This window comes from Prionailurus viverrinus, chromosome A1 (assembly GCF_022837055.1).
Source record: "Prionailurus viverrinus isolate Anna chromosome A1, UM_Priviv_1.0, whole genome shotgun sequence".
Classification (NCBI taxonomy): domain Eukaryota; kingdom Metazoa; phylum Chordata; class Mammalia; order Carnivora; family Felidae; genus Prionailurus; species Prionailurus viverrinus.
The window spans coordinates 104,392,288-104,416,888 of NC_062561.1; the positions used below are offsets into that span (position 1 = coordinate 104,392,288).

General features: G+C 38.3%; 1 pseudogene; it reads right to left on the reverse strand.

Moving 5' to 3' along the window:
* Positions 1–10,827: 10,827 nt before the first annotated feature.
* On the reverse strand, positions 10,828–16,218 carry LOC125164181 (glyceraldehyde-3-phosphate dehydrogenase-like; annotated as a pseudogene).
* Between the last annotated feature and the right edge of the window lie 8,383 nt (positions 16,219–24,601).

Consider the following 24,601-nt stretch of genomic DNA (forward strand, 5'->3'; position numbering starts at 1 on the left):
TGGTGCAGGAAACAGTGATAAAGAACCTAGAAACACACATGCACTTTACCACTAAGTGCAAACAACACAGCCCCCAGTATGACAGTCATTGCTTTTAGCATCACTCATCAAGCTAAGAAGTACCTCGTTCTGGTCATAAAATCCTTGACAGCGAGAACAATGTCTTTTTCACTCCCATGTCACATAAAATCCCTTGAGTAATAACATCAACTTCTGATAATATTATTATTGTTGTCAATAACTTTAAGGGAATTATCCCACTCAATTTCCACAATAACTCCACAAGGTATTACTTAAACCCACTTCAGAGATGAGGAAATAAACTGGAAGAGGTTAAATAATTTCTCCAAGATAACACAGAGTAAGTGTTACGGCTGGGATTCAGATCTAGACATTCTGAGCCTCAAGGCTCCACTGCTTGAAATAAGTATATTTTGGTCATCAAATATGAAAGCTCTCTTCCTGATTTGCAGACTGTTTGCCACCTTCTTGCTGCACCCTCACGTGGTGGGAGATGAGGAGAGAGAGTAAGACAGAGAGACAGAGACAGAGAAAGAGACATCTCGAGTTTCTTCCTCTCTTCATAAGGCATTAATTCCACAATGAAGTCCCCACCCTTATGAACTAATCTAACTCTAATCACCTCTCAGCAGCCCCACCCCCAAATACCAACACACTGGGGTTTAGGGCTTCAACAAGTGAATTTTGGGGAGACACACTCAGTCTTTAATACTCTCCTTGTTCACTACAAACACAAAGAAGGGATCTGATCCACAAGGAAAAGGAAAAGTAAGAAAAAAATGCATTAAAGGCCACTATTTATTGAATACCTATGTAGTGTACTAAACACTTTACAGACATTAATCCTCTTGCCAGCTCTGAAAGATAAGACTTTTATGCCTATTTTATGGAAGAGGAAGCTGAATTTCAAGTATATGAATCCTTTTGTTAAGGTCCCTCTTCTAGTAAGCAGTGGATCTGGCATTCAAATGCAAATCGGACTGATTAACCTCTGGGCTTTCTAGTAGAGAGAGCTGGCTTTGAGTTAGGTAAGCTTTCCTCAAATTCCTGAAATGCACTACACAGGCTTGTCGCCTCTCCTCTCCCTCCCTACACTAAACCTAGACTGAATGAATATTCTCAAGACAGCACGAAGTCCTGGTCAGCCGGAAGTTAGGGGTCTACAACCTCCCAGTAGATTGCCTGAAATAAAGGCATAAAGAACTTCCAATGTGTGGCAAACACTCTCACCTCCCTAGTGGAACATCCCATGGGTCCAGAGAACAGCGATTCCCTTCCTTGTAGGACTGCAGTGAGGTAGCTGACCCTCAAACGTGAGCAACTGTCTGTAGGGAGGCTGGACACTAGGTGGCCAAGCCCCAGCCTCACCAAATATGCCCAGGTTCCAGATAGGCACAGAAGCAACTGAGCCTTAAGGGCTTAAACACTGTGCCCTGGTATCAGGGTGTGTCAAAAGTCAGAGGGCACATCTAAAGAGAGCACATCACTCATTTCCCGGGTGTGAATATACTCCTATAGTTATCTAAGGGTTAGATTTGTTTTAATTGTAAAAAATCAGAACTGGGCGCCTGGGTTGCTTAAGCATCTTAAGTTGGGCTCAGGACATGATCTCAAGGTTCACGAGTTGGGGCCCATGTCCGGCTCTGTGCTGACAGCTCAGAGCCTGGAGCCTGCTTCGGATTCTGTGTCTCCCTCTCTCTCTGCCCCTCCCCTGCTCACACTCTGTGTGTGTGTCTCTCTCTCTCTCAAAATAAATAAATAAACATTAAAAAAACAATTTTAAAAAGTCAGAACTTAAACATAATCCATTTGCCAGACTCTCCTACACCAGCCCCAGTAGTTAGCTGACCTAATGGGAGACTGGTAGGTATATATAAAACGCATATATAAAGGTAAGTAGATTAATAAGTAGATTCATATGGATGAATCTATATTACAAACTTGTAATATACATATATATGCATATATATATATATAACAAATAGATATGTATTTCAAATTTGTTTACCTTTCTGTGATAATAAATTAATGTCAATACTAAGCCACCTAGAAGATTTGAAAAACAAAACGAAACAAAAAACACCCTTCTTTGCCCCCTGTAGGTAAAGCTGACATTTTAAAAGTGAATGGGAAAAAATGACCGCATTTTGAAAGAATTTTAAGGTATAGACAGAGCATTTTGAAAACAGATGTTTGGAAATGGAAACGTGATTTTGCTGCCAAAATTAAGTAAGCATATTATCTATTTTTTTAAAGCCTCATTTCTTACACTTTAAAAACTTAGAAACACAATTTTCTAGGCTGTTTTAAAATCATCTATACAAAAAATTTCACCGGATTTAAACCCTTCAGTGAAAAATGTAACAAAGGAACACCATTGTGCTCATGCATAAGAATCACTAACTCAATGACATCATGGAACACGGAAATGTACCAGATGAATTCAACAAAACCTGACTATTATTAGATATGAAAAAATGTTATAATTTCACAAGTGGAGTCAAGTTTGCATTTCATCCATATGAATCTACTTATCTTTATTAGGTATCTTTGTCAGCTTTGTTTTCATTAAAACCAAGCGGGAAATTAAACTGGACTGATGAGCCAACATTTGAATCACTGATAAAACCAGTATCTTCCAAACTATAAAGCACATTCAATCAAGTTTTGCTAACAATCATAAATAACAATATGACAAAAATTTATTCCATTAATATTAAAATCTAAAGACTTAAAAAAATACGTGTTTATTGCACAAGTCTCTGTATTTCTGTTTGTATATGTTTTGTAATAAGTATATTAATAGAACACTACATGCACAGATTTTTTTTTTTGGAGATTATTTTTCTGCACTGTGTAGGACCATTGGAAAACAAGTCCATTTCTGGAAGAATGGGCAGGAACTGACTGAGGTTTCTTGTCATCTTCATGTGTGGGGGCTCTGGGACAGATTTAATTGGATTTAGTGAGTTATGGAGGAAATTCACATACTTTAATCTGTTATCTCCGCTCTGAACAGTTTTCCTTGAACTAACAGACAGAAACCCACAAATCGAATCCATTCATATTTGAATGATAACAGGAAGTCCTGTCATCCATGAACCCAGATTAAACTCAGCCTATTTTTAACACTATTCTCCCCAACTCCTCATTTAAAACACCCCAAACCAGTCATCTCGCTGAACATGGGGAGGAATGACTCTCAAAAATGATGTGACTCCTTATTACTCAGCAATCAAAAAAGGTGAAATCTTACTATTTGCAACTACGTGGATGGAACTAGAGAGTATTATGCGGAGCAAACTTAGAGAAAGACAAATATCATATGATTTCACTCATAGGAGGACTTTAAGATACAAACCAGATGAACATAAGGGAAGGGAAGCAAAAAGAATATAAAAACAGAGAGGGGGACAAAACATAAGAGACTCTTAAATACAGAGAACAGAGGGTTGATGGAGGGGTTGTGGGAAGGGGGATGGGCTAAATGGGTAAGGGGCACCAAGGAATCTACTCTTGAAATCACTGTTGCACTATAGGCTAACTAACTTGGATGTAAATTAAAAAATAAATAAATTTTTAAAAAATGATGTGACTCCTGTCAGTGAGTCTGTACAGTGAGAGCTGTTTTCGTTTAAAATAACCTTCTGAGAAAAATAAAACTCAACAGTTTAAGGAATGGACCCTCAAAGGGGAGGCCAAACGTCTTGAGATCAGCCTCCGCTGCAGCAACTCCGAATGGTCCTTTTGCTCTGAGTAAAGCTTCCAATTCCTCAGTCACTTGTCTAATTCACTGTCCACGGCCACCAACATGTGATATTTCACAGGAGGGCCTCCCCTCCTCACCCCCACCCCATATCCACCACCGAATGAAAGCCAAAAGGTTCACAAAAGTTATTCACCCACAGAGTCATTAGCGGAGAAAACGGGGGAAAGAAGAATTTACTTCCCCTCATCTACAGATAATCATCTTCTGTCCTAAAGCATAAATTTTGATTACCCAGATTATTTTAGCTTTCAGAGTCACACGGGTTATAAGTGGTAATAAAATCATTCAGCCTTATAAAAATTAAAAAAAAAAAAAAGATTCCAACCACAGTATTTAAGAATCTGACCTCACAGCATATTATCCACCCACTGTGGTAAAGTAATTTTCTCTTTGCTGTCAGTGTGACCCCTTTTTTCCTTTCTCTAGCTACACTTCAAAAAGAAAAGAAAGTGATATGACTGAACTCATCAGGGCACAAATGTTTGCAGTCAAGGAATGGGGTTTTTTGTTTTGTTTTGTTTCATCTGCTTTTCTGTATAAAGTTAAATAGCCTACATAGATGCCAAAATCAAGAGCTTAATCACAACGTACTTAAACCCAACAGAGGAACGGGTAGCGTTTAAGCGTGATCACCTCGTGGAGAGGTGAAATCCTTCCAACTCAGCCAACTTTGTTCTCACCGCCTTGATGACTGTGAGTTGGAGACGCATCTCAAGGACACTGCACTCACTGTCTGGAATGAGCCTTCCAGAAGCTTTGCTTCCCTCAACTATCCCTGCTAAAATACGCATTAACGTTTATGGTTATTTTTAATACTTGTTCATTTCTAATACTTAAACCTTCACAAACCAGTAGGCAAAGTTACTCTTTTCAACAAGCATCTCACATTTCAAAGAAAATCCATGTTGGCATGGCTATGAAACAGCAGCATTCTTTGTGGATCCACGTCTATCTCTGGAGCAAGGAATCAGGTTTTCAAAGGGCCCAGTGAGGCATGGAGAAATTCAAGCAGGCACTTGGAAAAGCTGTGCTCCTAAGAGCTACAGAAGTGTATGTGTAATATAGTTCCATTTTTTTTAATTCCACATGCAGAGACCGGGAAACAGGAAACAAAATACTTCTAAATGTCATGAGTAGTAGAATTACACTTTTTTCTTTTTTTCCTATATGCTTCTATGTTTTCCAAAATATCTGCCACAAACCTGCTATTTTTGTAATCATATTTTTTCAAAGCACATGAAGTTAAAGAGACGACTTTTCTTTCCGCGACTGCTGGTCTGAAGCATAGATTATCTGAATTTCGGAGTATTTGGTTATCAGAAGGATTCCCCTCAAATAAACTTGTGGTATATCCAAGAGATAAATTAGGTCTGCTCTATACAAAGATTTCCTTTCATTAACCATATTGTAAATTGCTTGCATTTACAGTTACCAAATTACCACGCTGCTTGAATTTCTCTTTTCTTGGCCATACCTAGTCAAGTATTCAACAAACAAATGCTTAACAAGAGAATCACCATACGTCAATTGCTTTGGGCATCTTGTTCAATAGTCTTTTGAGGATCGCGACTTTATTTTTAATAATTAAGTAACTCTCTACTTACTATACACTTCTACCAGATAATCCCCACATCCTTCTGCTCTGAGAACGAGTGGAAAATGCTAATATGTTTTCATCAAGTAAATATGTTAGGAATTTTGCCTAGAGGAGTAGAGTGAGAGCCAAAAAACAGAGGGAGCTCATCATTGGTTATATACAGCATATATACCAAGGACAAAGGTGTAAAAAATGTTGGTTTGTATCAGAAAAAAAAAAGAAAAATAGATTCTTAGAATTGTTTTGTTTTAAAAAAATAATCCATTCAACAGCTGAATTTGAAACACAGTTTACCAGTTGTTACAGTAAATATATTCAAAGTGAATCATATAACCACTAATGAGGTTTGAATCACTCAAGTGTACATTTGCTGTGACAACATTTTTCCCTTGACAGATCATCCCTCTATTTATAAAAGAGCTGAAAATTAACATTTCCTGCTTTTGTCAAACTGAAGCATCTTTCAATAGTTCCCAGCAAACATCTGAAGGATTCTTGCATCCTGAGATCATCTGGCCATTATGTTTTCAAGTGTTGTCTCTTTTCAAGAACCGGGTGAAACGCGCAGAATAAGTGATTGCAGATTCTTTGTAAAATAGCAACAAGAACACAACAAAAATACCCGATGGAGAAAAGATCATGGGTTACCATTCACGGCAGATGGGAATCAACGTAAATTGACAGTGGAAGTTTTCATTCTGCTTTGCACATGACTAACCACATGTAAAGCCTGAACCCCAGAGAAATGAAAAACAAAATTGCGTAGCTGTGTTTTTAATACTGTGATTATTAGTATATCGAGCTTTAAACAGATTTGTTTCCTCCTAATTGAAATAGTTTCTTAAATAACATCCTTTTAAGAGCATGTGCTGTTCAGATACCAAACACACCGTAATGCCCACTCATCTGCACAAGCATTAATCTTAAAGGGGAACAGTTTTCTGGGTACTTTTAATATAGCCTCCCCTTGTCAACAGTGAGATGGAAAAGTCACAGTTCTTCTGCAGAGATGTCAGCTGAAAATGCTAAACAGAGGAAGAACGTTCTCATTCTACTGTAGACCTGATGTTCTCTACTGTCTGGTAAATAAAAGTTCAGGCCCTGGAATTTCACTGCATATAAGGGAACATCTTAAGATCCATAGCATAGTCTCATTTCTTGAAGGAGTGAATAAAGTAATATTTTGTCATGGGATTTACCCAGTTCCCCAAGTGGCAGACACACAGGCAAGTATGTAAAATCAACTATCTAGAAGATGTTTCCAAATTATTTTACTGAGCACATTCTTGTCTTCAACATCTTTCTCATCTCTTATTCTTTCAAATTTTCTTTTTTGTTTTCTTTTTCTTGAAATTTATACACTTCCTCCTGCTCCCCATAAGCTTTCTATGATTCATTCCTCTCACGAATTCTTGCCAGCCCGTTATTCTGAAACCTTTCAAAACTGCTACCCTCTGAGTTCACTTTTTAAGAGAGGGATGGTCTCACTCTTTTGAATCTTCTGCCTTAGTCATGTCCTGTCATTCTCTAATAATTTTACCTCCTGCAATACCCTTTGTAGTTTACCATCAAGCCCATGCTGTTCCTTGTCTATGAAATGTCTTTCATACACCTGTCTTCATTCTCCACTGTCAAAATAGCACTCGTCCTTCAAGGACTCATTCAAATAATGCCTTTCCCCTGTGGCATTCCCCTGAATATTTTATTTATAATTACATTAAGTTTTGGCTAATAAATGTCCCTTTCTCACCTTGTGGGTTTGTCCTCTGTGATAAGATTCTAAAGACACATGGGCAGAGAGGGAGAGAGGAAAAATATGCACCTAGCTAGCCAAGTCAACTAAACCGACCTCACTAATCAATAAGATGGTCAATGTCAGAGCTAAAGCACCCTTACAATCAATACCTCTCCCGAGGCACCCAACAGTCAGCATTATACTCTATAGTTTTGGGGCTGCTTTCTTACTACCATGAGCATCTTGAGGGCTTATTTATATTTGTAACTCAACATCTGGTCAATATCTACTACTTACTCAGGGCTTAACAAATATATGTTAACACTGCCTGCATGTTTCAACCCTAGTTTTTCTTGTTTGTTTCTTTTCGGTTTTTTGTTTTGTGTTGTTTTGGTTTGGTTTGATTTGGTTTTTGGTTTTGGTCCACATCGTAACATTTCACTGCAAAAATGATTCCAAACAGTGAAACAGACTTTTAAGAGGGTAGACAAATCTCCTCAATGGAAATTATTTTCAACGGCATTGACCATCAATCATTATTACAAAATGTAAGTAAAAGCATTGCTGATGAGGGAATTTTATTATAGAAGATTCTTTTTTAACTTCCAAAGAAATAGAATAAGGACAAAGTTTAAGCTTGTATAGAGACAAATGATGAGTTTACAAAGGAAAAAGCAACTTCGTCTAAAAATTAAACACCAAGCTCTCACAGCCTGTAATTCAAAACATCTCCCCCACAAACACACAAAATTTTACAGTTCATTTAAGAAATGAGTGTCATGACATTCAGCTTTCCTAGACTGCGGTTCAGAGTTGTACTTGTTATTTGAAAACAGTATGTTTAGGAAGTGGTCCTCCTTCGGATAGTGCACTTTGAATGGTCAGTTTGGGCTCAGGTTTCACACAGTAACAACACTAACATAACCAATATTTATGAGTTTTTGAACCATGAAAATGTGAGAAAATAATCTTTTAAAATAACAGTTCCATGATATGTCTTTAATCAAACAATCAAACAGAGCACCCAAGAAAATGTAGTTTTGTATATACTAAACGGTGCCCTTCACAGTTACATTTTTAGCCAAAGCAACTTGAGCACATGGAAAAAAAAAAGAAGTGTTTTTCTATAGAAACTATGCTTATGATTTTCCTATTCCATTACCCCTCTTTCTAAGTGCATTTGTATAAACAGTATGATTCATTGATTTGAAAATTAGTTAAATTAGTTATTGCATTTACAGGCACTGTGAGTAGGTATAACTCAAGAGAGTCAACCATACAAAACAGTAAAGTTTTGTTCTGGCTTCATTCAAAGAACTCAGTGTTAGATTGTTGTATGAATAAAAAGGGAGGCAGATGAGGAATATGAGAAGAAGAAGAAGACGAAGAAGAAGATGAAGAAGAAGAAGAAGAGGAAAGAGGAGGAGAAGGAGGAGGAGGAGAAGGAGGAGGAGGAGAAGGGGGAGAAGGGGGAGAAGGAGAAGGAGAAGGAGAAAAATTAAGAGGAGGAAAAGAAGTAAAGAACAAGGAAAGGGGCTCCTGGATGGATCAGTTGGTAGAGCATATCACTCTTGATCTCAAGGTCACAAGTCCAAGCCCCACAATGGGGGTACAATTTACTTTAAATAAATAAATAAATAAATAAATAAATAAATAAATAGTGGTACACCTGGGTGATTCAGTCAGTTAAACATCTACCTCTTGATTTTGGCTCAGGCCATGATCTCATGGATGTGAGATCAAGCCCCACATCGGGTTCTGCACTGGACATAGAGCCTGCTTAAAATTCTCTCCCTCTCCCTCTGCCCCTCCCCCACTCACAGTCTCTCAAAAAATAAAATTCAAAAATAAAGTAAGGGGTTCCTGAGTGGCTCAGTGGGGTAAATGTTCAACTTTGGCTCAGGTCATGATCTCACGGCTCATGAGTTCGAGTCCCACATCGGGCTCTGTGCTGACAGCTCAAAGCCTGGAGCCTGTTTCAGGTTCCATCTCTCTCTCTCTCTGCCCCTTCCCCACTCACACTCTGTGTGTGTCTCTCTCTCAAAAATGAATAAGCATTTAAAAACATGTTTTTAAATAAAATAAAAAAAAGATACAAGAAAGAAGGAGGAGAAGAAATAATAATATCCTAAAGAAGAAGAGAAGTTATCCATAAAAAAAGAAGTTGTCTGTCTTGTTGCTGAGCATCAGAGATAATTTGTTTTAGAATTTATTTAAGCAATATACACACATAGACACACACACACACACACACACACACACACACACACACACACTTTTCCCAGAGCTTTGTTAAAACTCAGGTAAAACGAGAAAAAATCAAAAACAAAGAAAAAATCCTAAAAGAGGCCAGGGGAGAAACCATACCATATCTATAGAGGAACAAAGGTAAGAATTACACCTGACTTCTCAGAAACTGTGCAAGCAAGGAGAGTGGAGTGAAATATTTAAAATGTTGAAAGGAAAAAACACCAACTTAGAATTCTATACCCTGAAAAAATCCTTCAGAAGTAAGAGGGGCCTGGGTGGCTCAGTAAGTTAAGCAACTGACTCTTGATTTCAGCTCAGGTTATGATCCCACGGTTATGGGATCGAGGCCCAAGGAGCCTGCTCAAGATTCTCCCTCTCCCTCTGCCCCTCTACCCCACTTGGTCTTGCTCTCTATTGCTCTCTCTAAAAAAAAATTTTTTTAAATAAAGTAAAAGAGAAATAAAGACTTTCTTAGACAAATAAAACTTGAAGGAATTTGTTGCCAATTGACCTTCTTTATAAGAAATGTTAAAAGAAGTTATTTAGAGGAAAGAAAAAGAATATAGGTCAGAAACTCAGATAGGCATAAAATAAGCAGGAGCATCAAAGGAGGGATAAATTAAGGTAAGATAAAACATGCAAGATGTTAGTTTGTGCCAGTATTGACAGTCTTAGTACTGTTCTAGACATAAAGGACATAAGGTATAAATGAAAATGAAATACACACATATATGAAAGTAAAATCATTTTTTAGGAATAAAGGGTTGGGGTTTTTTCATAGGATGTTTACCTATGGCTTTCCACTAGACTAACTATAAAAGTAGAAAACAGTTTTTCCAGGGCACCAGGAGGCTCAGTTGGTTAGGCGTCCAACTCTCGATTTCGGTTCAGGTCATGATCTCAGGGTTCATGGGATTGAGTCCCTACATCGAGCCCTGCATTGGGCTCCACACTGACAGCACAGAGCCTGTCTGGTATTCTCTCTCCCCCTCTTTCTCTGCCTCTGCCCGATTCATGTGTGTAAATGCACACACGCTCTCTTTCTCTCTCTAAAAAACAAATAAATAATAACATAAAAACTTTTTAAAAAAGAGTTAAATTTCCATTAATATGTGAATAATCAGAAAGCATTATGGCATTATGATTACTTTTAACAGAACAAGAAAGACATCAGGGATCTGCTTCCCTAACAGGCATCTTGGATTTTTTTGTTTGTTTGTTTGTTTTGTTTTGTTTGTTTGTTTGTTTGACTGGATACAGTATCCTTTATTGGTGGTACATGACAAGGTAGGTTTCCCCAAACCCTCACCTTCTTCAGGGGATCTGGGATGGAAACTGGGTAGAGGTCAGGAGATTCTCAGTGTGTTGTGAGATGAAATGAGGCAAGGTCTCCCCAACAGCTGAGGGCCTCTCTCTTCCTCTTGCTCTCACTGGGGCTGGTGGTCCAGGGGGCTCTTACTCTTTGGAGATCATGTGGACCATGAGGTCCACCACCCAGTTGCTATGGTCAAATTCATTATCATACCAGGAAATGAGCTTTACTGGTGGTCACTAAGGGCAATGGCAGCCTCAGCATCAAAGGTGGAAGAATGGGTGTCGCTGTTAAAGTTGCAGGAGACAACCTGGCCCTCAGTGTACCCAGGATGCCTTTGAGGGCACCTTCTGATTTCAGCTTCACCAGCTTCTTCATGTCATTGCATTTGACAGCTTTCTCCAGCAGAGCAGATCCGTGACTGACACGTTGGTGGTGGGGACACAGAAGGCCATGCCAATAAGCATCCCATTCAGCTCAGGGATGACCTTGCTTATAGACTTATTGGCACCAGTATCAGCAGGGACGATGTTCTGAGCAGCCCCTTGGCCATCATGCCACAGCTTCCCAGAGGGGTTGTCCATGGTTTTCTGGGTGGCAGTAATGGTATGGACTATTGTCATGAGTCCCTCTAAGATGCCAAAGTTGTCATAGATGACCTTGGCCAGAGAAGCCAAGCAGCTGGTGGCGCAGGAGGCATTGCCGACCATCTTGAGGGAGTTGTCTTACTTCTCGTGGGTCACGCCCTTCACAAACATGAGGGCATCAGCAGAAGGGGCAAAGATGATGACCCTCTTAGCCTCAACCTCCAGGTGAGTCCCAGCCTTCTCCATAGTGGGGAAGCCTCCAGTGGACTTCACAACACACTCAGCACCAGCATCACCCCATTTGTTGCTGGTGGGATCTCATTCCTGGAAGGTGGAGATGGGCTCCACTTGTCCACTGAGGACAAGTTTCCCATTCTCAGCCTTGACTGGGTGGTGGAATTTGCCATGGGTGGAATCATACTGGAACAAGTAGACAATGTAGCTGAGGTCAATGAAGGGGTCATTGCTGGTGACAGTTTCCACTTTCCCAGAGTTAAAAGCAGCCCCGGTGACCTGGTACCCAATACGGCCAACTCCATTTACTCCGACCTTCACCACTGTGACTTGCAGATGTGGCTGGCACTGCACCAGAAGACGCAGCTGTCTGTCAAACGGGGAGGAGCAGAAAGCCTGATTTTGTTGATTTTAGTTATACTCAGTGGTGTGGCAGTTACTATTTAACAACCCTCTCCTGTGGGCCAATATGGTCTGTGCCAGCACACTTTCCCCCGTTTAAGGCAAAGATGTTCAGCTTTCCCTGATATCATTTTGCCTATTGTCACTGACAAAGCCCAAGTTTTTTCAACAATGTATTCACTGAGAAATTTTCCAGCTTTGAAGAGCCCCCTAACCAAGTGAAATTTAATTTGAAATTAGAAATGAGGTCAACAATGTTACTCTACTAAAACAGTGGTTAAGTCCATGGGACTTTCTTATTTTTAAGTCCCTGGGATTTTAGACAGTCAGACTGAAATCCTATTAATTCCTAGAAGACATGATTCTGAGCTTGCCACTTAACCTCTGTAAACCACTTTTCCATATCTCTAAGTTGAACATAATACCAGCCCTGCCTTACTGTTTCATAAAAATTAAACTAAATAATCCATGTAATGTATATCCTGTAATCACCATATGTGCATAGGACACACACAAACAAAGAAAAAAAAACACTCAAATTACATTATCTACTCTTATTCTTTGAGAAAAATCAGAGTATTTACAGCTATAACTTCCAAACTAATAGTCTATCTTGTGTAAAAATGAATTCGCTTTCCTGAGTTATTTATAGTGGCACTTTAAATTTATTTTCAAAAATGAACAAGTACATTTAATTTAAAATTAATAAGACCATTATTGTGTATTCATTAAAATTTCATGTGATTATTGGAAGCGTTTATAAGGTACGCAGTGGACTCATATAGAGAGACAGTAATTAAGCTTTAATAAATGGAATTTGAAATAATCATTTATAAAAATGTATTATTGAATTTGAGACCTCTTATTTTAAAATCTATCTATAGTAGCTATTCACTAGAGGCAAAATAAGAAATTATATGTTTTGTGAATATTTAAACAAATAGAATTAATTTTAGGAATGGATGACAAAGGGTAAGTCTTCCAGTCAGAGCCAATCTCCTGTCTGCTAGAAAACCATGTTGCAGTCAGGACAGTCTTCTGACTTTCTTTTCTGCATCTTCTCCTTTTTTAATAATCAAGGTCATTACTTAATGATGTCAACAGTGCCTCCTTTCTTCCTGCAAACAGTGACAATAAATGGCAGGTTTGTACATGTGTTGTCACGAAGGTCAGGATATAATTGACTTCACTAATAATACCTGGGTGGTTTAATTTAATTTGCAGATAATTTCTCTGGTTTGCTTTTTTTTCCCCTTATTTGTGATTTTGCAAGGGAAATGGCAATGTCTAATTTCACTTCTTTAAAACATTTGGTCACTCGAATAGCTAAATTATAAATTTCAAGAAGGCGCCATGAATATTTTATTTACAATTTTTCCCCCAGCTACTAGCACAGTGCCTGGAATGTAACTAGGGCAGATTTAATAAAGTTTTCTCAAGTGAATGAATGAATCAATGAATGAACGCATGAATGAACGAATAAAGAAAATAGTGCAAAACATGTCTCAGAAATTACTAGAATTGTTCAGAATAGTACTTTCTTACCTCAGTTGTAAGCTCCTTTATTTTTTCTTTAGAGTACTTCTTATAGTGTGACAATACATGTTATATGATTATTTGATTAATGATTACCTCTCCCACTAGATTATTCTACTTACAGTAATACTCACTATCAACTTCTAGGACAGGAGCAAGCACTTAGTAAGCACTCAGTAAACAATGATCAAGGAACGAATGGCTCCTGTTTAGGTAGCCCATTAATTCGTAGACATCAAAGCTCTATTTTAAAGTCCTATGCCCCACTTTATTTGACAAGAAAACTCTGCAATAAAAAGCAAGTCTAGGGGTGCCTGGATGGCTCCGTTGGTTAAGCATCCACCTCTTGATTTCAGCTCAGGTCATGATCTCACAGTTCATGAGTTCAAGTAGTGGGCTCCACACTATAGATGCAGTGCCTGCTTGGGATTCTCTCTCTCTTCCTCTTTGTCTGCCCCTCCCCCAATCTCGCTCCCATGCTCGCTCTTAAAATAAATAAACTTTTTTTTAAAAAAAGCAAGCCTATTTGATAATATTTTGTTAATGTTTACTTATTTTTGAGACAGAGACAGAGTGTGAGTAGGAGAGGGCAGAGAGAGAGAGGGAGACACAGAATCTGAAGTAGGCTCCAGGCTCCAAGCCTGACATAGGATGATAATATTTATTATACATTGGCATATGCCCCAAGATTTTCAGTTGTCCTTTATACATGAGAAGTCTTTAGAGATAGAGTTTCATCTCATTTTCTCTGAATAAACATGACATGCAGACCAGCATTTGTATCCTCACGTTTAAAATATTTAATATATATTCTAGAGGTGCTGGGTGGCTCAGTTGGTTAAGTGTCCGACCCTTGATTTTGGCTCAGGTCGTAATCTCACGATTTGTGAGTTTGAGCCTGCATGAGGCTCTGCAGTGACAATGCAGAGCCTAGTTGGGATTCTCTCTCTCTCTCTCTCTCTCTCTCTCTCTCTCTCTCCCTCATGCTCTGCTCCTCCCCCCTCCACTCCTCACTCTCATTCTCTCTCTCTCAAAATAAATAAACTTAAAAACATTTTTATAAAATACATAACATATATTCTAAAATATACAACATATTATAAATTATAATACTTGATTTTTTAATGATTTTATTTTTATTTTTATTTTTGATAGAGAGTGCCAGCAGGGGAGGGGCAGAGAGAGAGGGAGACACAGAATCCGAAGCAGGCTCCAGGCTCTGAGCCGTCAGCACAAAGCCCGACACGGGGCTCGAACTCACAGACTGCGAGATCATGACCTGAGCTGAAGTGGGACGTCCGACTGACTGAGCCAGCCAGGCGTCCCTAAACGGTATTATTTTAAGTGCTCTATTTCTCATCAGCCAAGTAAGCTCCAGTTATTGGTCCAACTATTTTACCTTGTTTTTGAAGGTGGGACCAGTAATATTATAAAACAAAACATGTATCTGGTCAGGTCTCAGTGTGCACCACAAAGGTGTCTGTGATTTGTGGTCCATATGAAACCAAAATATATTCAATATATAGCCCTATATATTGTCAGCGTAAGCTTTGGGTCTCTTTTTATGCTCCAAGGGAAAATGCTGTGGAAAACTCCCTATACACAAACCAACAGGCTTTCTCACATATTTCCCTCTCTCTTTTCAAAGGTGAAATAAATTTAATCTGAACACTAAGGAGTCTCTTATGTAAATGTAAATTAACACAACGTAAAGCAACAGTAGCATTAATAATAGCTACCAATTATTAAAGGTCTATTACCTTCTTAGCGGTGCACTAAATCCCTATTCCTTAAAGCTATTCCTCACGACAACACTGAAAATAAACATAAGTCTCATTTTAATATTCTTCTCAAGATTATGTAGTTAACAAGGGGCACAGCTGGTATGTGAATACAGCATAAGTCCATATGAATACAGCAGAGATTTTCAACCCTGAGGCTGTTGACATTTTAAGCCAAATAATTCTTTGGTGTGAGTGGGGTACCCTGTGCTTCTACCCAACAAATGCCAGTGAATCCCCCTCCCAGTTGCAACAACCAAAAATGTCTCCAGATATTGTCAAACGTCACTTGGGGGGTAAAATCTCCCCCACTCCCTACCCTTCAAAGCCCCACCTATCTCAAGCCATCACCCCCACCCTTGTCCTCCACCCCCATTGAGGACCACTGGAACACAATGCAGGTTCTTCACTATCATTAGGGAATGAAGGGGGTAAGCCTAAGAGTCCAGCATTCAAATTTAACCTATTTTAGCATGTACTAAAATTGTAAAAACCGGGTATACAGTTATATGGCAATTTAACCAAGGAAACTTCTACCTCGACAAGATATCCTAGGTAAACCAAACTTTACAAGGTAAGGTATTGTTTATTTTCTTGCACCTTGTTTGGAAATGCTTCAATTTGGGGAAACGAAAGGAGCAAAATGGACAAAAACAGAAGTATATTGAGGTTTTCATCCGCAAGTTTCATACATTTAAGGAATTCAGGTAGGTTAGTGGAATTAAATCTGTGAGTTAAAAATGAGAGACAGGATTCCACTTCCTGTTTGTTTTCCAGTGAGTTTTTTGGAAACGGGGTTCACCCTGAAGTAGGAGTCATGAATGCTGTTTCTTCAGGTCCTATATGGTCTCTCACTTCTGTCTAAAGTCAGAGGATCAAAATTGCAAATGATTTTTCTAATTGAAGAAATCAATTAAAAGGATACCTTGGAATTCTGAGCAGCAATTGCTGAAGGGTAGTTGTGAAAATGAATTGTTGGCTCATGTTTACTCATTTTGTGAGAACAAATACAACCTTTGTTTCTCACACACAGTATTACACCGCTGTGTTTTGTTTTTGCTTCTGTTTTTGGCACTCTTGGTTTCAGGTTTCGCTTGCGATTTAAAGACGGATAGTACTGCGTAGTCAGTTACTTTAAGCCACAGCTTTGTCACGCCGTTATCAGAGGTGAAGTAAATTTACCTGCTAACAGTAGTCACCAGCTTTTTTGTTCCTAAAGAAGACTGTTTAGTTATTCTCCTGCTCCATAAAACAAGTTATATGTAAATATCTTATATCTCCACACCACCAAGATTGATAGAGCATTCCTCTAGAATCAATGAACCTTAAAAATTAAATATGGGGGCACTTGGCTAGGCTCAGTCAATTAAGCCTCCAACTCCTAGTTTGGGCTCAGGTCACGATCTCACAGTTCGTGAGCTCAAGCCCCTGCATCGGGCTCTGCACTGACAATGCAAAGCCTGCTTGGGATTCTCTCCCTCCCTCTCCCTTTCTCTCTGCCCCTTCCCTGCTCACCTGCAGGCTCGGATGCTTCCTCTCGCTCTCTCTCTTTCAAAATAAATACATCATACACTTTAAAAAAATATTCAAGAAATTAAATATCAGTAACAGACTTTCGTTTCCAACCGTGATGAAGTAACTGGTATCAGTGAGCCCTTCTGAGAAAACAACTGTAAAACTGGACTATATGTATCTGAGCGATGATTTTCGGGAACTGGACAAGAGGCAGCCAGCTGACAAAAGGAGAGCACGCAAAACCGGCTCCACATTTATCATAGTTTTCTGCCGATGAGCACTGCTGGAGGGTGCACAGAAGGGGAGACCCCAAGCACAGGCTGGAGGGCAAGACCATCCTAGTTGAGGAGTAAGGTGGTTGTTTGGATCTGCAGAAACGGCTGACTTTATAAGACAGAGTTGAGAAAAACAGAAAGTCTGAGGGCCCAAAGGTCAGTGTGAGAGTTTGCCTCAAGCTCTTGGCTGAGGACAGGGCCATGTGTGTAAACAGTGACATTCCACAAGTGGAGCAGTGCAAAGAGAGACGAGTCCTGGCCAAGCCAGGGGCAGGAATGCCACCAAGCACATTTGCCATAGTGCTGAGATCCTCAAAGGTCACACCTTACAACTCAGGACTATGCCCTAGATTGAAAGCCATGACCCAGGACCAAGGACCAAAGTGAAACAAGCCTCCAAACAAGCCCAACAGGCACAAGAGGATCCATGAATAACTGCCTGCCGAAAGAAGAAAAAGAAAGAAAAAACACCGATGTATAAAGAAAGACAATATATTCTGGTGGCAGGAGGGGTAAGGAATTCTAAACGTGTATAAACCTATCAACAAAGCTCAAAAATACGAAAAGAAAAAATGGACGGAATCAAATCCAAAGCACTGGTGGACATGTTTTAAATCATTAACATATCATAAAATGCAGAGTTGAGGCGTTCATTTGAATTTTGATAATTATGTATGCCCATTCCCATAACTGCCACACATATACACACACACACACACAAAAAAAACGCTACGGCACATTTTTGTCACCTCAAAAATTTCCTAATACCCTTTTCCAATCAAATAACTACCACAGTCCCCAACAACAACCCTGATTTCTTTTTTTTTTTTTTTTAAACGTTTATTTATTTTTGGGATAGAGAGAGACAGAGCATGAACGGGGGAGGGGCAGAGAGAGAGGGAGACACAGAATCGGAAACAGGCTCCAGGCTCTGAGCCATCAGCCCAGAGCCTGACGCGGGGCTCGAACTCACGGACCGCGAGATCGTGACCTGGCTGAAGTCGGACGCTTAACCGACTGCGCCACCCAGGCGCCCCAACCCTGATTTCTTTACCATAGATTAGTTTTGTCTCTGGAGTTCCTGTAGATAGAATCATATAGCATGTATTCTTTTTGTGTCTAGTTTTGTTTGCATATATCATGATTAAACATTAAGCTTCAAACCCCTTGTTGCATACATCCATAGCTTTATTGCTATAGACTTTTCCATGTGGGAACACATCACAATGTGTTTATCCATATTCTTTTTGAAGGACATTTGGGTTGTACCCACATTTTGTATCCAGTTTTTGCCTATTATGAACAAGGCCACTATAAACATTCTTTTACAAGTCGTGCTGTGAATATGTTTTTATTTTTCTTGAAAAATACCTAAGAATGAAACTTCTAGGTCATAGGATATTTATGTTTAACTTTAAAAAAATTTTTTTTTAAAGTTTATTCATTTTTGAGAGACAGAGAGAGACAGAGCATGGCGGGGAAGGGGCAGAGAGGGGGAGACACAGAATCTGAAACAGGCTCCAGGCTCTGAGCTGTCAGCACAGAGCCTGACGCGGGGCTCGAACTCACAGACCGTGAGATCATGACCCGAGCTGAAGTCGGACACTCAACCGACTGAGCCACCCAGGCGCCCCTATGTTTAACTTTATAAAGAACTGCCAAATATTATTCCAAAGCCGTGGCATTGCTTTAATCTTCCGTAAAAGAATGTCAAAGAATTACAGGAGCTCCACGTGTTCACCAATATTGGGCATTTTTATATATAGATACAGTTATAGACACAGAGATAAATATACAGATATAGATATGTTGTTAGGTATATAGATATCATTTTTCTGCTATTCTAATAAATGTGAAATGGTATCTCACTGTGGTTTGAATTTTTTCTTTCCCTGATGAGAAATGATGATAAACATCTTATTATGTGTTTAATGAATGTTCATATATCATCTTTTGTGAAGTGTCTACTGACGCAATTTGCACATTTTTAAAATCTGGAACATTCATGCTTCTATTATTGAATTTACAGTGTTCCTTGTATTTTTTTAGGCAACTCAAATGTATGTGTTATAACTATTTTTCCCACTTTCTGGCTTTTATATTAGTTTTATATTCTGTGTTTATTTATTTATTTCACGATGTCTTTTGATGAAACCCACTTTATCAATAATTTCATTGAAAGCTTGTCCTTTTTATGCATCAACCAAGAAATCTTTGACTCCACCAACATCCCAGAGATATTCTCTCTTATTTTCTTATTTTCTTTTTCTAGTGTAAGCATTATGGCTGTGTTTTAACTTTCCAGTAAATTAACCATCACAAATTATTTTATTTATTTTTTCATTGAAGTATAGTTAACATACAGTGTTACATTAGTTTCAGGTGTACAATATAGCGATTCAACAATTCAATACATTGCCCAGTGTTATCAAGGTAAATGTACTATTAATCCCCTTCATCTATTTTACTCTTCCTCCACTCACCTTCCCTCTGGCAAGCACCAGTTCATTGTCTGTATTTAAGAATCTGTTTCTTTGTCTTTTTTCTTCATTCATTCAATTTGTTTCTTAAATTCCACATGGAACTAAAATCATACAGCATTTGTCTTCCTCTGATTTATTTCACTTAGCATTATACCTTCTAGCTCCATCCATGTCATTGCAAATGGCAAGATTTCATTCTTTTTTGTGGTTGAGTAGTATTCCATTGTATATATGTACCACATTTTCTTTATTCATTCATCTATGAATGGACACATGGGTTGGTTGCTTCCATCGTTTGGCTACTGTATATATGCTATAATAAACATAGGGGTGCGTCTATCTTTGTGATAGTGTTTTCATTGTCTTTGGGTACATATCCAATAGTGAAATTACTGGATCATACGGTAATTCTACCTTTAATTTTTTGAGGAACGTCCATACTTGTTTTCCACACTGGCTGCATCAATTTGCATTCGCAGCAGTGCAGAGGGTTCCTTTCTCTCTGCGTCCTTGCCAACACATGCCATTTTTTGTCTTTTTGATTCAAACTATTCTGACAAGTGTAAGGTGATACCTCATTGTGGTTTTGATTTGCATTTCTCTGATGGTTAGTGATGTTGAGTATTTTTTATGTGTCTGCTGGCCATCTGTATATCTTTTTGGAAAAATGTCTATTCAGATCCTCTGCTCATTTTTTAATCAGGCTGTTTGGTTGTTTGGTGTTGAGTTGTGTAAGTTCTTTATATATTTTGAATATTAACCCTTTATCAGATATATCATCTGTAAATATCTTCGCCCATTGAATAGGTTGCCTTGTCATTTTGTTGATGGTTTCCTTTCCTGAGCAAAAGCTTTTTCTTTTTCTGTAGTCCCAATAGTTTATTTTTGCTTTTGTTTCCCTTGCCTGAGGAGACATATCTATAAAAATGTTGCTAAGGCTGATGTCAAAGAAGTTACTGCCTATGTTTTCTTCTAAGAGTTTTATGGTTTCAGGTCTCGTATTTGGGTCTTTGATATATTTTGAGTTTATTTTTGTGTATGGTGTCAGAAAGTAGCCCAGTTTTATTCTTTTTTCCCCCCTGTATAATTCATTTTTTTTAGAAATTGCCAAACCATTTTCCAGAATGATTTGACAATTTTATACTCTCATTAGCAACATGAGAACTGCATTTACTCCATATCCTTGCCAACAGTTTGTATTGCTGGTACTTTCAATTTTAGTCAACAAATGAGTGTTTAACAATATCTCATTGTACTTTCTATCTGCATTTTCCTGATAAAATTTTTTCATGTGATTATTGAACATTTAAAAAATTTATTTTAGAAGGGTATATTCAAATATTGTCATTTTACAAGATTTATTTGTAAAAGTTCGTTCCCTCCCTCTCAGTTGCCTGTTTGTATCAGAAAGAGAGGTGTTTTTCTTTTTCACTTTTTATTTTTTTTAATTTACGCCCAAATTAGTTAGTATATAGTGCAACAATGATTTCAGGAGTAGATTCCTTAGTGCCCCTTACCCATTTAGCCCATCCCGCCTCCCACACCCCCTCCAGTAACCCTCAGTTTGTTCTCCATATTTATGAGTCTTCTGTTTTGTCCCCCTCCCTGTTTTTTTATTATTTTTGTTTCCCTTGACTTATGTTCATCTGTTTTGTCTCTTAAAGTCCTCATATAAGCGAAATCATATGATTTTTGTCTTTATCTGACTGACTAATTTCACTTAGCGTAATACCTTCCAGTTCCATCCATGTAGTTGGAAATGGCAAGATTTCATTCTTTTTGACTGTCGAGTAATACTCCATTGTGTGTGTGTGTGTGTATGTGTGTGTGTGTGTGTAAAATATATATTTTTTATATATGTATATACCACATTTTCTTTATCCATTCATCCATCGATGGACATTTGGGCTCTTTCCTAACTTTGGCTATTGTTGATAATGCTGCTATAAACATGGGGGTACATGTGTCCCTTCAAAATAGCACACCTCTATCCCTTGGATAAATACCTAGTAGTGCAATTGCTGGGTCATAGGGTACTCCTATTTTTAGTTTTTTGAGGAACCTCCCTACTGTTTTCCAGAGTGGCTACACCAGCTTGCATTCCCACCAACAATGCAAAAGAGATCCTCTTTCTCCGCATCCTCGCCAACATCTGTTGTTGCCTGAGCTGTTCATGTTTTCCATTCTGACAGGTGTCAGGTGGCATCTCATTGTGGTTTTGATCTCATTTTTTGTTTTTTGGATGTTGAGTTTGATAAGTTCTTTATAGATTTTGGATACTAACCCTTCATCTGATATGTCATTTGCAAATATCTTCTCCTATTCTGTTGGTTGCCTTTTAGTTTTGCTGATTGTTTCCTTCGCTGTGCAGAAGCTTTTTATTTTGATGAGGTCCCAGCAGTTCATTTTTGCTTTTGTTTCCCTTCCCTCCAGAGAGGTGTTGAGTAAGAAGTTGCTGCGGCCAAGATCAAAGAGGTTTTTGCCTGCTTTCTCCTCAAGGATTTTGCTGGCTTCCTTCTTACATTTAGGTCTTTCATCCATTTTGAGTTTATTTTTGTGTATGGTGTAAGACAATGGTCCAGGTTCATTCTTCTGCATGTTCCTGTCCAGTTTCCCCAGCACCACTTGCTGAAGAGACTGTCTTTATTCCATTGGATATTCTCTCCTGCTTTGTCAAAGATTAGTTGGCCGTACGTTTGTGGGTCCATTTCTGGGTCCTCTATTCTGTTCCATTGATCTGAGTGTCTGTTCTTGTGCCAGTACCACACTGTCTTGATGATTACAGCTTTGTAATACAGCTTGAAGTCTGGGATTGTAATGCCTCCTGCTTTGGTTTTCTTTTTCAAGACTGCTTTGGCTATTCGGGGTCTTTTCTGATTCCATACAAATTTTAGGATTATTTGTTCTAGCTCTGTGAAGAATGCTGGTGTTATTTTGATAGGGATTGTTTTGAATATGTAGATTGCTTTCTATAGTATCGACATTTTAACAATATTTGTTCTTCCTATCCAGGAGCATGGAATCTTTTTCCATTTTTTTTTTTTGTGTCTTCTTCAATTTCTTTCATAAGCTTTCTATAGTTTTCAGTGTATACATTTTTTACCTCTTTGGTTAGATTTATTCCTAGGTATTTTATTTTTTGGTGCAACTGTAAACGGGACCAATTCCTTGGTATCTCTTTCTGTCACTTCATTGTTGGTGTATAGGAATGCAACCGATTTCTGTGTGTTGATTTTATATCCTGCAACTTTGCTGGATTCAGGAATCAATTCTAGCAGGTTTTTGGTGGAATTTCTTGGGTTTTCCATATAGAGTATCGTGTCATCTGTGAAGAGTGAAAGTTTAACCTTCTCCTGGCTGATTTGGATGCCTTTTATTTCTTTGTGTTGTCTGATTGCAGAGGCTAAGTCTTCCAATACTATGTTGAATAACAGTGGTGAGAGTAGATATCCCTGTCTTGTTCCTGACATTAGCATTGGGTCGTTCAAATATGGTTTTTATGATCTCGAGGTATGATCCTTCTATCCCTACTTTCTTGAGGGTTTTGTCAAGAAAGGATGCTGTATTTTGTCAAATGCTTCTCTGCATCTATTGAGAGGATCATATGGTTCTTGTCCTTTCTTTTATTGATGTGATGAATCACGTTAATTGTTTTGCAGATATTGAACCAGCCCTGCATCCCAGGTATAAATCCCACTTGCTTGTGGTGAATAATTTTTTTAATGTATTGTTAGATTCAATTGGCTGATACCTTGTTGAGGATTTTTGCATCCATGTTCCTCAGGAAAATTGGTCTATAGTTCTCCTTTTTAGTGGGGTCTCTGTCTGGTTTTGGAATCAAGGTAATGCTGGCTTCACAAAAAGAGTCTGGAAGTTTTCCTTCCATTTCTATTTTTTTGGAACAGCTTCAAGAGAATAGGTGTTATCTCTTCCTTAAATGTTTGGTAGAATTCCCCCGGAAAGCCATCTGGCCCTGGACTCTTGTTTTTTGGCAGATTTTTGATTACTAATTCGACTTCCTTACTGGTTATGGGTCTGTTCAAATTATCTGTTTCTTCCTGTTTCAGTTTTGGTTGTGTATATGTTTCTAGGAATTTGTCCATTTCTTCCAGATTGCCCCTTTTATTGGCATATAATTGCTCATAATATTCCCCTATTATTGTTTTTATTTCTGCTGTGTTGGTTGTGATCTCTCCTCTTTCATTCTTGATCTTATTTATTTGGGTCCTTCCCTTTTGCTTTTTGATCAAACTGGCTAGTGGTTTATCAATTTTGTTAGTTCTTTCAAAGAACAAGCTTCTGGTTTCATTGATCTGTTCTACTGTTTTTCAATAGCATTAATTTCTGCTCTAATCTTTATTATTTCCTGTCTTCTGCTGATTTTGGGTTTTATTTGCTGTTCTTTTTCCAGCTTCTTAAGGCATAACGTTAGGTTGTATATCTGAGATCTTTCTTCCTCCTTTAGGAAGGCCTAGATTGCTATATACTTTCCTCTTATGACTGTCCTTGCTGTGTCCCAGAGGTTTTTGGTTGTGGTGTTAAGGCCCAGTTTTATTCTTTTTGCATGTAGATAACCAACATAATAAATTACTTTTGTATAAAAATTTAAGATAGAGGTCAAGGTTTCTTTTTCTCACTGATATCCAGGCATTCTGGTTATGTTTGTTTTTGTTTTTTTAAATAAGTCTTTGCTTTAGAGGCACCTGGATGGCTCATTTGGTTGAGTGTCTGACTCTTGATCCCAGCTCAGGTCTTGAACTCAGAGCTGTGAGTTTAAGCCCCATGTTGGTTTCCACACCCAGAGCGGAGCCTACTTAAAAAACAAAAAAAAAGACTGATTTTTCATTGATTTAATTTAATATTTTGATCAAAGACCGACTGGCTATGCATGCATTTGCACAGTCATACTGTTCTATTTCTTAATTTACTTTTCTTTTCCGTTGCCTTATTATTCTATCCTCATTTATATAGAAATGTGTATTTGTATGTTTATTATATACACATATGGAAATATGAATATACATCACATACATATATTTTCTGGATTCTCTAATCTCTGCTGTTAATCTATTCATCTTAACATACTTATGATGCATTGTCTTAC